This window comes from Ambystoma mexicanum, chromosome 6q (assembly GCF_040938575.1).
Source record: "Ambystoma mexicanum isolate Mex_15411 chromosome 6q, UKY_AmexF1_1, whole genome shotgun sequence".
Lineage (NCBI taxonomy): Eukaryota > Metazoa > Chordata > Amphibia > Caudata > Ambystomatidae > Ambystoma > Ambystoma mexicanum.
The window spans coordinates 132,752,140-132,764,992 of record NC_090937.1 but is presented as its reverse complement, the minus strand read 5'-3'; the positions used below and the strand labels follow the sequence as shown (position 1 = coordinate 132,764,992).

Genomic DNA, 12,853 nt, shown 5'->3' with positions numbered 1-12,853 from the left:
CGTACCCTGCTCGCACGGGCCCAATCGCGTGTGGAAATTCCCACGCACCCCTGAAATACACGTACCCTGCTGAAATCGCGTGTGTAACTTCCCCTGCACCCTGAAATACACGTACCCTGCTGATATCGCATGTGGAACTTCACGCGCACCCCGAAATACACGTACCCTGATGGAATCGTGTGTGGAACTTCCCGCGCACCCCTGAGATACGCGTACCCTGCTCGCACGGGCCCAATCGCGTGTGGAAATTCCTGCGCACCCCTGAAATACACGTACCATGATGTAATCGCGTGTGGAACTTCCCGCGCACCCCAGTGATACACGTAGCCCGCTTGCTGTGCTGGTACAGGGTTAGCGCAGCCCTTTGCACTTGATTGGGTATATTGATGGATTTTCCCTGCGCGAGAGGCGTTCTTGGGGGCGTAACTGGCGCTGCTGCAGGGTCGCTGCGCCACTGTGCGCCACGGCTGGTTTTGGTGGCTGGAATTCATGAATACGCTGTGCGCGGAAATGGATTTTAGCGCACGCGGTTGGCGCAGGGATTCGCACGCGCACACTGTGCGCCAGCTGCGTGCGCCACTTGTGCGCTGAATTCTATGAATTACCCCCTTAGTTTCTTCACGCATGTAGTAGGTCCAGTTGACATCAGGCATGCCTTAATGTCTTTTATTGGGCCCATGTCCGCTTGTCCGCTAAGGCCTGCATTACCTCCCCCAATTGAGTCACCAAATCTATTTCCATTTCCCCCATTGTTTCTCCCACTGACCCCTCAAAGCAAACAGTTATCCCTGCAATACCACTTTAAACGCATCCCATATCTCTTATGAACTGATTTTGGGGGTGTCATTGTTATCGAAATACAGATTTGTTTGGTCACCTATTGTTGCTACAGCAAACTCTGCTGGGAACTTCCAACACGATAAGTCCCTCTGCTTCCCGTATGCGTGAAATTCAATGGATATGGGGACATGATCCGAGAGCACGATCGATCTCAACGTCTTTTCCCCCACGTCTCCCATCGGTACAACGTTCATTCATCCCCAGTTTTTTTGGCAGCACTTTTTGCCAAAAACACATAAAGAAATATGTGGGGTGAGGAGGGGAGGGCATATAATGGGTATGGTGCGGTGGTGTATAGGGATAAAGGGGGACCCCACCCAAAAAAAATAAAAGATTCTTTTCGGCAAACGTTTTTCGGCAAAAAGTGCAAAAAACGGTTGAAGAATGAACAAAGAAAACACCCATCAGCTGGGACGTTACCCACGCATATTGTATCCTGGACAGTGATTGTTGGACATGTATAAAGCATGTATATCCCTGCTCCTGCTGGGTTATGCTATCAAAGCTATTCAGCAGGGAGCTGGAAGGACTGGGTATGCCCTGATGTGCCCCAAACTCCTGTCCACTTGAGGGACCCATGCTAAGGTAACATCACCAATTAGTTTGATATCCCGCACCGCAAATTGCTCTAATATGGCAGCTACATTACGCAGGACTCCCTACAGTTCGATGTTTTGCGCATATACCGTTGCCAGTGTGATACATCATTGTTTGATCTGTGCCGGAGAAGTAAGTACCTTCCACCTGGGTCGGCCTGGGAATGTGCAATGTGTACATTTAGGGAGTCTTTAAATACGATAAGAACCCCAGCCATCCTCCCCTGGGCATTGGCCTGTTATACCTGTGAGAACTGCTTATGCTGGACATTGGTTTTATCCTTCTTCCACATATGTGTTTCTTGAAACAATATCATTTCCGCCTTCTCCCTCCTAACCTGCGCCTCAAGCTCCCTGTATTAAATAGGGGTATTCATCCCCCTAACATTATGCGTCAACATCTTGAATGTTTCCATAGCCACCACGTTTTGAATCCAACACATTACCATTCTGTTTACATCAACCAGCCTATACCTTCCACTGCTGTCACTGCCTGCCAACCCCCCTACACCTGTACCCTCCTTGTCCCCCCTTGAACTTCATACCTAACAGCCCCCCCGGCCCCTCCCTCTCATCCCCCTTCCATCCCTCCCCACACCCCTCCATGTCCCCCAAACATACCCTCCCAGGCTCGGACCAGAGATCCTATGACACCCTTGTGAACCAACCCCGAAACTCTGGTCCAAGTAACTACCTGAGTCAAATCCATAGGGATGATTCCTTATACCTCCTAGCAGATTCCAAAAAAGCCACAAACTTCCCACACCCGCCCTGGGCCAACTCAAAACCTGCCTTCTTAAGGCCTGTGTCGCATAAGCCATTCCCAACCGACTATCAATGCAAGTTGTATTCCCCTAAATGTAGCGATACACACTTTCTATCGTCTGCCTCCTTCCCCTGACCCCTGTAATGCTTTCTCAATCCTGCAGGCAGTTCGTGCCCATATCAGCATGTTGCTTCTTCCGGCCAGAGCCAACTTTCGTGTGCACTCCCCTACTACGCGACCTCCCAGGCACCCTTGACCATTCCCACTTTATGTTCTTTACGGGGGAGCGCCTGGTTTGCTTTGCCATGACATCCTCCACTTCTTCCAGGTGTAACAGGGCTTGCCCTTCTTCACATGCCGTTATTCAGTGTTGTTTCCCATTTATTGTGAAGAGAAAGCCAAAGGGAAATGTTTATTTATATTTAACCTGTTAACCAATGAACGCTCTGACTACCGGACCCATGGATTTGCGCTTTTGCAGGGTTGTCAGCGCCAAGTCTTGAAATAGCTGAATGCTCGATCCATATACAGTAATTATGTCTTACACCTGAGCCAATCTCAGCACACTCTCCTTCTGTCCATATGAGGACATAGCGACTAGGACATCGGTATGCCTCAGACCAGGTTCTGCCTTTTTAGGGTTCACCCTGTGAATTCTGTCAATCTCCAATAGTAGATCCCAAGAACACTGCTGGATCATGTATCACAAGTCTTTGTCCTGAACAGTCTTGCTTAATCCTTTTATATGAACCTTAGACTGTCTTGATCGATTTTCCAGATCCTCAACCTGGAGTTCCGGTTCTGGGTCCTCCTTGCCAAGTGTTCCATCGGTTTGCTATTTGGTTTAAGCTCTTCCACCATCTCTGTTATGCCCTGCTCTCTGGTGTCCATCATGGCTCTCAGGCTCGTCAAGTCCTCCCTAACCTCCTTCGGGGAGTTCCTTAGGTCTTCCTTCAGAGACATAAACTTGTACTGAAATGTGGCTGTGATCCTTCCCTCGATATCTTTGAGGCACTCTTTCAAGCCCTCCTTTCTGAGTGCCATCTTTCCCTCTTTTCAGCCCCTAGAATCGTCCGCCCGCCGATAACCTTCATGGGTGGTCGCTAAGTCTGATGCCCTCTGCTTGCAGCAGCACTCCAACTGCCCTTCCTGATGCAGGGATGCAGCTTTGGGCGGGATGGTGTGTCCTACCCCTTTCCCTTGGGCATCTGGGAGTTTCAAGCTCTCACATTCTACTTCTATTGCAGGAGTGTGCCTACGTAATCTGCCCCCGGTCACTGCAGTGTCCTGCCGCCCTGCTGTCTACTGCTCGCCTGTTCTCCGAGTGCTGACTGTTTTGTAAGGCCACTGAGCTTGGTTATCCAATCCTGCGGTTTTGTAGGCTAAGACCCACATTTTTCACTCCTCACAGGGGAGTTTGTCCCACTCCTTGTCACTGCTCTCTTCACCGGAGGCCTATACTACTGCAGCCCAAATCTGTGTAGTGCCTCCTGCCGTGGGAAGCGTCAATGCCTGGCTTCCCAGCTATGTGCCCTTCCAGGTATGATTCTCCCTATGCCTGACTGCAGGTGGGCTCTTCTGCAATATCCCAGTCTTAAGTGCCACACTAGGAGTTTGTTGTTCTGCCAGCCTCCCACCACACTACTCAGGGCTTGGGGATTTCTTTCACTCTCAGTGCACTCTAATGGAGTCTCTGCTCCCCCACAGCATCACTCTGGTGGCTGGAAACGGTGGGTGGTACACAGTGATTCTCTAGAAGCATCTGACGTGCAGAGAGTCAGAGCTAGAGGACAGGAGAACTCTAGCAGGGAGGTATTTAGGGAGAGAAAGCTGGATGTAGAGGGGTACCAGGCCCCAGACAGCATTGTAGATGTGGGTGTGGATGATTCAGAGGGTCTTGAATTTGATCCTTGCAGTCACTGGGAGCCAGTGGAGAGGTTTTAGGGCTGGAGAGATGCAGTCCCTGGATTTGAGGTCCAGGATACGTCGTGTAACACTAATATTATGAGTAAATGCCTAGCATACCTTTTATTGTAATCCAGGTGAAGTATCCCATATCCCAGGGTTGCCCCTCAGACCTGCTCCAAGCCCTCTTCCTATCCCCTACCCCCACTTGATTTTATCTTCACAGCATGTGCGTGGCTCCAGTGAATAATCGAGTTTCTGCTCCTTCTGCATCTGGTGGCCATTTCTATTTCCCATTTGCACTTTGGAATTGTTCTATTGACGCCTTGAGGATGGGAAGATAATTCCCAAACAATTGTTTCTTCACAAAATCTTGAAGAGTCATTAGTAAAGCTGCACAGCGGGTAGAGGTGGGATTTTTAGAATATAAACACAGCTCTTATGGGGAAGTGATTGTTCTCTCTTCTGAGAGCTACCCCTGTGATTTCTAAACCAAGAACAGCATCAGGAGTTCTATTAGAGTTGCAAGTGGTTGCACATGTATGCTTGAAACTCCCAAATGATGGCCATGATTGTGCTATAATGTGCTGCTTAGTGTTGAGAACCAAATCGACCCAGAAAGTCATCTGCTGTTACCTAGAAAGGTAATTCGCCAGAGCGAATGGACATCTATGCTCTGCTGAACATGAGAATGAGATCAACACTAACCATGGGTGGACTGCACCTTAGGATTCCAGATGTTTCCTAGTGTTGCAGGATTAGGGTCCGCTTTTTTTTTGCCAGTCCTGGTGGTACAAAGGGAGCAGCTTTTTCACCCCTCATACACACGAATCTAATACATATTTAAGTATAAGTGCAAACAGATGGCAATTTTCCCTTAGGTCATCTGAGTCTCATGCAGAAGCTAATCAGTAATCGTTCTTTGCTTAACCAAATATTTCATTGTGTCTTTCTTCTGTGATCCACATGGGATAATTGTGTTATTTCAGACAGAGTTTCCCATCGCGTTCACTGCATTTGGGAAAGACATCGCGAATTCCTGGGTTTATTTCAATAAATCCCAAAAGAGGTTTCCAGGAGGACTGTCACATGATTGGGGAGGGAATGCTCATTGCGTGGAACATTTTACACTTGGACATTTTTTCAATATTTTAGAGCAAGTAGACCCAGAATAAGTAATCACCATTATCCAGTGCTAGTTTACAGACACCATCCAATCAACACATGCAAAGGAACTGCGAGGTGGAGAGGACCCATGAAGGGGCTGGCGGGGAGTAGCTGGATTAGTGATTGTGAAGTGCAACATGATCCCACGGTGTAAGGAACATTGAATATTAAAGAAACTTTCAGTGAAAACCAACAGTCAGATTCTGGTTTAGGTCTTCCTTTGCAGTTTGGGGAATGCAGTGAAGACATGGATGCCGTTTTGATCAGCCAAATGTTGCCATGCTTGATTGCGAGGTTAGCAAAACCTGCTGAGTGAGGAAAGCAATGCATCCGGAAATACTGAGGGCATTTATACCATGAATTCGAGCTTGGAACCTCTGCCTAAAATATGTAGATTTACCATAGAACAACTAGTATACCTAGTGTATTGCCACGTAGGGGATTGGCATCAGCATGTGATCACAGCTAAATTCTGTAATGGCAGCCCCCCTGGCAAACGAGTGGATGGCATCTACTTTTTTCTCCATGAATCAGATGCAGGAAGGCCCAATCAGATGCAGGAATGCCCAATTAGATGCAGGAAGGCCCAATCAGATGCAGGAATGCCCAATCAGATGCAGGAAGGCCCAATCAGATGCAGGAATGCCCAATCAGATGCAGGAATGCCCAATCAGATGCACAATCAAGAGCACCAGTTTAGAGTTCCACCGTGGGATTAGACGCGGGAGAAGGTGCAAAACACATCTACCTCCAACCCTTTCATAATGAGGTGCACAGTTCGTTGATACCCAAGCCATGAACACTACTACACGGTTGCACATCAGCTAACATTCAACATTTCAAAATGACAAGCGAAACTTCAACGTTATGAAACCAGAAATCAATTGCATGAATTGATTTCCTAATGTAGTGGATGCTCTGTGCTTAACACACTTTTCATCTTTGCCTACGAAGACAAAAAAGCTGGTTTTCAGAAAGTGGAAACATGTAGCATGCTTTATCAAGGCACATGCCTCAATGATTCTGTTTAACAACACCCTGTGAGTCTTCATGATTACATGCCATGCCTGGTTAATGGATATTCAGATCAAATGACACCAATCACAGGGCCAGCAACTCGGTTGAAGGCATCTACTCCTGTCCCACATTCACACTCAAGTGAATAGAGTCCACTCTAAAGCATTGTTTCCACTCCACATATGTCTGTGGGATGTCATTTAGGTGAACAGAAGAGCCTCTATGTTATCCATGTAAAACAGCTATGCCAAATGTCACTAAACATGCTGCATTGCATATGTCATGACACAAAAGTGGATACATATGCTTACACAATTAATTATACTATTACTTCCAGCATGCCAATGCGTGTTTGATTGCAATACTGTGTAAAAGTGTCAGAAATGTAATACCACTTACATAACGCAGTTAATTGACTTCCCACTACTGTTTGAGGGCCAGTAGACGAGCAGGAGGATACACTAAAACACCTTCACTAAGACTCAGAATCCTATTGCAGTCATATGTGGTTGTGAATGCCAAATGCAAGTGTGTGATTGAAGAGTTCATGCCTTTCAGTATATTCCTCAGAGGTTGGGGGAGGCCTTCCGGGTGTGCTTCATTTTACACAGCATTGAAGTGTCACAGAAAGTACTGAGGAAACCACAGTTGGATTGGGAAGATTGGAGTAATGATAAAAGCAAGAATTCATTTTCAAGGCAAACCACACATACAACTGTTGAGACTTGCCTATGCAGTGGTTAAGACACTGTGAGGCCCATTACGAGTTTGATGGTATTTCAGCAGTAATATCACCAAAATACCATCAAAGGGTATTAACATTACCGCTGCTTGCTCCGGCTGTAATACCACTGGAGGTATTAACGGTAATACCTCCGGATTACAAGTAGTGGTTTTGCTGTGTAAATCCCCATTTAAAGTTGGGTGATTCAGAATCTGTACAAAAAGCTTTGAATAAGGCTAATGTGTACTTGTCTCTGCAATGGTGTGATAAACCTACTGTAGGAAGAGCACCCAGTTAGTGTGCAAGCTGGCTCTGTCAATACCAGGCTGATCGGCTATGTGAAGGGTTAATTCTAAGAACCAGGCTGAAAGGAATGATTGACAGTACTATTGCCCAATCAGAATCTGTCTTCAAACTCCGGGTGCATTATTCTGACAACTGTTTTCTTGTCCTGTATATGTTGTTGCTAGGAGACAGAAGGAGATGAACTCCTGAGCGGCGGTTATGAGTGGGCTTACTAGACCGTTTTAAGGAAGAAGTTTGCTGAAGTTATAAAAGAAGTCAAGTTTTTTTTGTTTTTGTTATTGTCGTTATTTATCGTTGCGCTCGTCTGAAACTCTTCATTCGGAGTTAAAGCGATTGTTATAATCGCTATGTAAATAGACGTTCAATGCTGTCAGTTTCGTGGGAAGGAGAGACGCACTCGATACGGCATCACTGTGTGAGGGGGCGTGTAGCCTGTCAGCGGTTCAGGCGAAGAGTACACCTTGACGACGGCCGATGAACCGCTGAACCCAGTGTAACCCAACATCGGAAAGTGAGAGGGGGCGGAGTTCAGGCGGCGCGGCTGGGCCGCGATAACAGCTGAGCTGACAAAGCTACGAGGAAGCTGTACGCACCTAGAAGGTAATACGAGGAAAGATAAACAATAAAAAGGTACATGGAAGTCCGAGGCCAACTGAATGGGCAGTGACTCAGAGTATAAAATGGACATTGTTTAATACGAACTCAAGAAAGACAATCTGTTTATCGTGAAGAGAGGAAAAGAGTGAATGATACCGTTAGGAGCGTTTGCTACGCCTGCAGTATAGAAAGAGTACAAGAAGTTGCCAAATATCCTAACAGGCTACATAACGAGGAATTTGAGAACAATTAATATTATATTAAGTATAGAAAACCAACGAGGAAGAGAAATCAAAGACTATTACCAGATTGAAAGTAATTATTAAGAGAGAAGAGAGAAGATGGGATCTAACTGAAGAGATGTGTAATATAGTGAAGAGTATATGTAAAAAGAACTAGACAAGAGGAGTGGAAGAGACTATGTTTACAAACTGAAGTAATTGAACTAAAGTCAGAGGAAAGTAAAGGAGAGAATACATAGACACTGAGAAAGATTACAGAGAGTTACCTGAACTTGATCCAAAAGTATGGCATGAACAGAAGCTCCCAGAAGCCTAATGAGAAGAAACCGTATCCTTTTTTCTAAGAGAAAAAGAAACAAAAGTAACAATAAATAAAAGTTGTTTCTGAAACAAAATACCACCTACTATCTGTCTCAGTGTGTGTATTCATTACCCTACGGAGGAGGTCACAATTGATTTTTTTATGATGAAGCTTAAGTGCTTGATATCACCATTGTATGTATTTAACAATTCACAATAGCATATTCTGCAGCCTCATTACGAGTTTGGTGGTGCAGGAAAAAAGTGGAGGTAATTCTGTTTACCTCCATCTTTATCTGCGATGGAATTCCCGGATCATAATACCGCAGATTTCTGGGGGCAAAGTAGAGAAACTCCTCCAATTTACCTCCAGAAATCTGTTGTATTAACATCCGGTAATTCTGCTGGAGGCATTACCGCCAAAATTGTAGTGAGGTAATGCCACAGTGCATGAAAAATGGAGGCAAACGGAATGACATCAATTTGTTCCCACTCAGCCAAACTCAGAATGAGTCAAACTGACTGGAGAATATGTTATTGCCATTTGTTTAATACATATAATGGCTATATCCCGGGGGAGTGGTGTGGCACTCCCACATTGGCTAATTTTAATGCTTTATGAGACGGTATAAAGGCAGCCTCCCAATTCCTCTGGGGTCACTGCATTGGCAGTACTGCTCTCTGTGCGGCGTTGCCTTTCATTACGGGAGTTCTGCGCTGGCAGCCATGCTGCCAGTGCCACATGGCTCTTGTTTTGCCACTGCCGTGATGAGAGGAAAGCCATGTTGGCAGCACTGCATGGCTCTCAGCGTGGCACACCCTCTCATCATGGGAGAGCTCTGCTGACAGCCGTGCAGACATGGTTCGCAGCATGGTGCTCCCTTTCTTCATGATAGCACCACACTGACAGGCATTCAGTTAGCCCTGCTCTCCTCCTCTCCCACGCCGCACCTGACAATCTGGCTCGGGTACCTAAATCACTCACCCCGCTCTTTATCTTATTGGGGTGGGGGTGGAGGCCCACCTGCTGGTGCCACTCTCTTTGTGGTCAAAGCCTGACTTAAAATAAATGTCCTCCATTGTCCCCGCACCTTGCCTTGTTAGGGTGGAGGGGGGCATCCGTCCCCTCCCCCTTGCTGCCTGCAGTCTTTACTGGGACACACCTGGCAGCTGCACCCCGTCTGGTTTCTTTGCCTTGAACCTACCTCTTCATCATTTGGGCGTGGTTGCTGGGAACTAGACAGGTCCCAGAAACCACTCCAGGCAGATTGCCTTTTTATCTGTTTTAGGACCTAACCGCTTTCTAGAACACTCCCTCGGGCCATTCTGTGTGATATGGGCCCTGAAGACCTCATTAAATGGTGTTGCTGTAGCTGAGCCTTTAACTACGTACGGCCCTCATGCTCCATCTACAAAGCTTAATAATTGCTGTACACTGCCTGATTTGCTTGCGTGTCTCCAGTCATCATCATCAGGGTAGATATCATTGATCTTTCATCTTAGTGTTCTTTCTTTTCATCTGGCTCTTGGATCCATTTTTCAGCCTTTCTTTTCACGCCATCCTGATTTTGTAGAAGATTCTGATGTTCATGGTAGGCCAACAAAGGCCGTCCACATCGGAGCAGAAATCTTCAAGAAATAAGACATTTGACTGTGAAAAACAAGCCTCATTTACATAAGCTATGGAGTAAAGACAGCTTCACCAAAACATGCAAGACTGTGGTGATCATTATCTTTGAGATTCCCACTGATATTGCTGAGGAAATATTTAGATTTCTATTTGTCGCCCTCGATGGCCACAAAGAGCACTGGTCTTGCTTTCAGAATATCAAATGAACTTGGAAGCGATGTCAAATAAGAGTGATAGCAGCAAATGAGGAATCCTTATTGGATTTGGCACTTGTGATTGCTTCCTAGAGCAAGTTGTCAGCTTCCTCTTCGTTTCCTTGTCACTGTTCCACACTTACTCTCCATAAACAAACCACTGCAGTCCCTTCAACAGACTCCTCAAACAACTTCAGTATTCCACCAGCCTCTTCCAGCTATTCCTACTGTTCCTAAAAGGCCAATATGAATCAATGGACCATCGGATTTGTGTGTAGGTAGATTGAACAGGCCCTGCTGCAGACATTCCTTACTCCTTCAGCTCTGTGGTTTTCCATGTCCATTGCAAACTTGATCAAAAGTCCTTGTAGAGAGAACGAAAAATAACACATCGCTCATAGAGGATCACCATATGCTAATGGGCCCATTTTCAATTTCAAAATACAAGTAATCTTTCCAATATTTCAACAGTGATTTATCCAATGTTTTACAAGGAAGTATGGTTGTTGCATGACTTCTTCAAAAGTCCACGTCGTTCTAACTTCATATTCCTTGTGGTTGAAGACTTCTTGATTAACTTCAATGATTCTGTGGTGCATATTATCATTTTCACTTGTTAGCAGTGCTGGGTGAGTCAGTTCTTGAAGTCCTGTGTAGGGGGCTGTCTTTAAGTGAGGTCTCTTCTCCGCCATGACTATTTATAGAAGCATTTTCTTTGCATAGCTCAATACATCCTTCTGCAGGCATGTAGTCTCTCGCTGATTGTTTTGTGTGTGGTCCCTGAATCTTTGAAAACAATGACTGTAACGTTTTGGGGGAATACTGTGAAAGCGCTCGCAAATCACTGTAACTTCTCTAAGGTTTCCTTGATCACTTTCCAAATCTACACACATTTGCTGCAATTGATGTGATCGGAGATCGGTTCCTGCAGCCAAAACTGCACATTGAATGGTTAATCTTATATTGCCGTTTGTTTCAGGACCACCTCACTGGAGTGTTTTTGTTAGGAAGTTCAAGTTATGGATCCACAATTCCACACTTAGGAGAATTGCCTGCAGGTCTTACTGATAAATCACACCAGCTTCTGTAACATTGTTGCTTCATCTCTCCACACTAGCATACTTTTTGCAGTAGTTGTAAACATGACTGTTCACCTCTACAACCAAAATGTGGCAAATTCCTGCAGACATAGAATGTGTTCCCCCGTGTAGATAGTGGTGGTGTGCACCTTTTACATGCACCTTCATCTCCTGACTCCTCAGCAGCTTCTGCAGCCTCCTCCCTGGTGTCATCTTAATTGCTCTCAAAGTTCTCAGAAGATTGCTCCATGTTATCTTAATCAGTCATCGCTGTTCTCAGCTTGTCCTCACTTGCATTGTTTTGAGAGTCTATAATAATAATTTTGTAAGCACTAGGATTCCACGTGGCTGTACTTTGCATAATTTTAATCACACCCCCCTTGCTAAGCTTTGCTCCCCAATAATAAACTCCACTGAAAAGATATTGGGTACATCATCATGTCAGGTAAAAGCTGGGTAAGACCTGATGACAAAGTCATGATGAACACTCGCAGCTCTTTCCGTACCCAGAATTAATGTTACCAGCCAGAAAGACTCACACACTCTGGATACAATACTAATCCTAGGGTAAATATTTCCAGTCAGTATAGAATATTTATTGACATGCTTCTATTTCCAAAAAGCTTACGATGCTTAAGATAGAAGTACAGACATGGGCATTTGCTGTCCTCACACTCAAAATGAAATAATGCTGTTTCAAGAATAAAGCCTGCCAAGTCTGGAAACTTTAACAAGGCTGCATGGATGGCTACAAAGTAAGAATAGCAGGTGTCTTTCTGCATTGCAGGATCAGGGGGATTTGTGAATCCCACAATGAAGTTATGGTGGGCTCCTGGAGACCAAGTGATGAGCAAAACACTTAAGGGTCACCTGCATTATTCTGGTAGAGTAGACCTTTGGGAACAGAGATGCCCACCACCTGACATGAAAGAAGATACTTGCAGCTGTGGAGGTTACTGTTGGTCGAGGTTCTCTGAACTCCAGCGCCCTTACCACAACCCACAAATCAAGCGCCATACCGTTTCATTGTGGCTGGGCACTCTGTTGTTTATCAAGTCAGACAGCTCTCAGGATTTCTTTATCACACCCTGATGCCATAGTTGCCCAGGCTCATCTCCAATGCTGAGGTCTGCTGCTACTAAAGCTTTTGGGACCATGAACACAAAACCTTGCCAATCCCCAGCCCTGAAACTGAGCATTTCCCAGCTCATGGCTGGAACCTCCCAGAAATAGACAGATATGAAGAACCGTCCAGAAGGTTTGACAGTTGGGGCCCGGCAATAAGTGAAGGGTTCATTCACAATATATACTACTCATCAACTGGATTCCCACACTGCATCATAAGCAATGTGTATTCCACTAAATTTGTGGTCGAAATTTGTATTTCTTTTCCTTTGTGGGGGGAAAATTATTGCATTGGTTTAGAAAAGAAAAGTGTTAATCATGAACTGAAGTAACAGCAGCAATATGGACGATAATAGAGTGCTATG

General features: G+C 45.5%; 1 pseudogene; it reads right to left on the bottom strand.

Annotated features, from left to right (window-relative positions):
• Nucleotides 1–9,878: 9,878 nt before the first annotated feature.
• Nucleotides 9,879–11,576, bottom strand: LOC138515176 (pre-mRNA-processing factor 39 pseudogene; annotated as a pseudogene).
• Between the last annotated feature and the right edge of the window lie 1,277 nt (nt 11,577–12,853).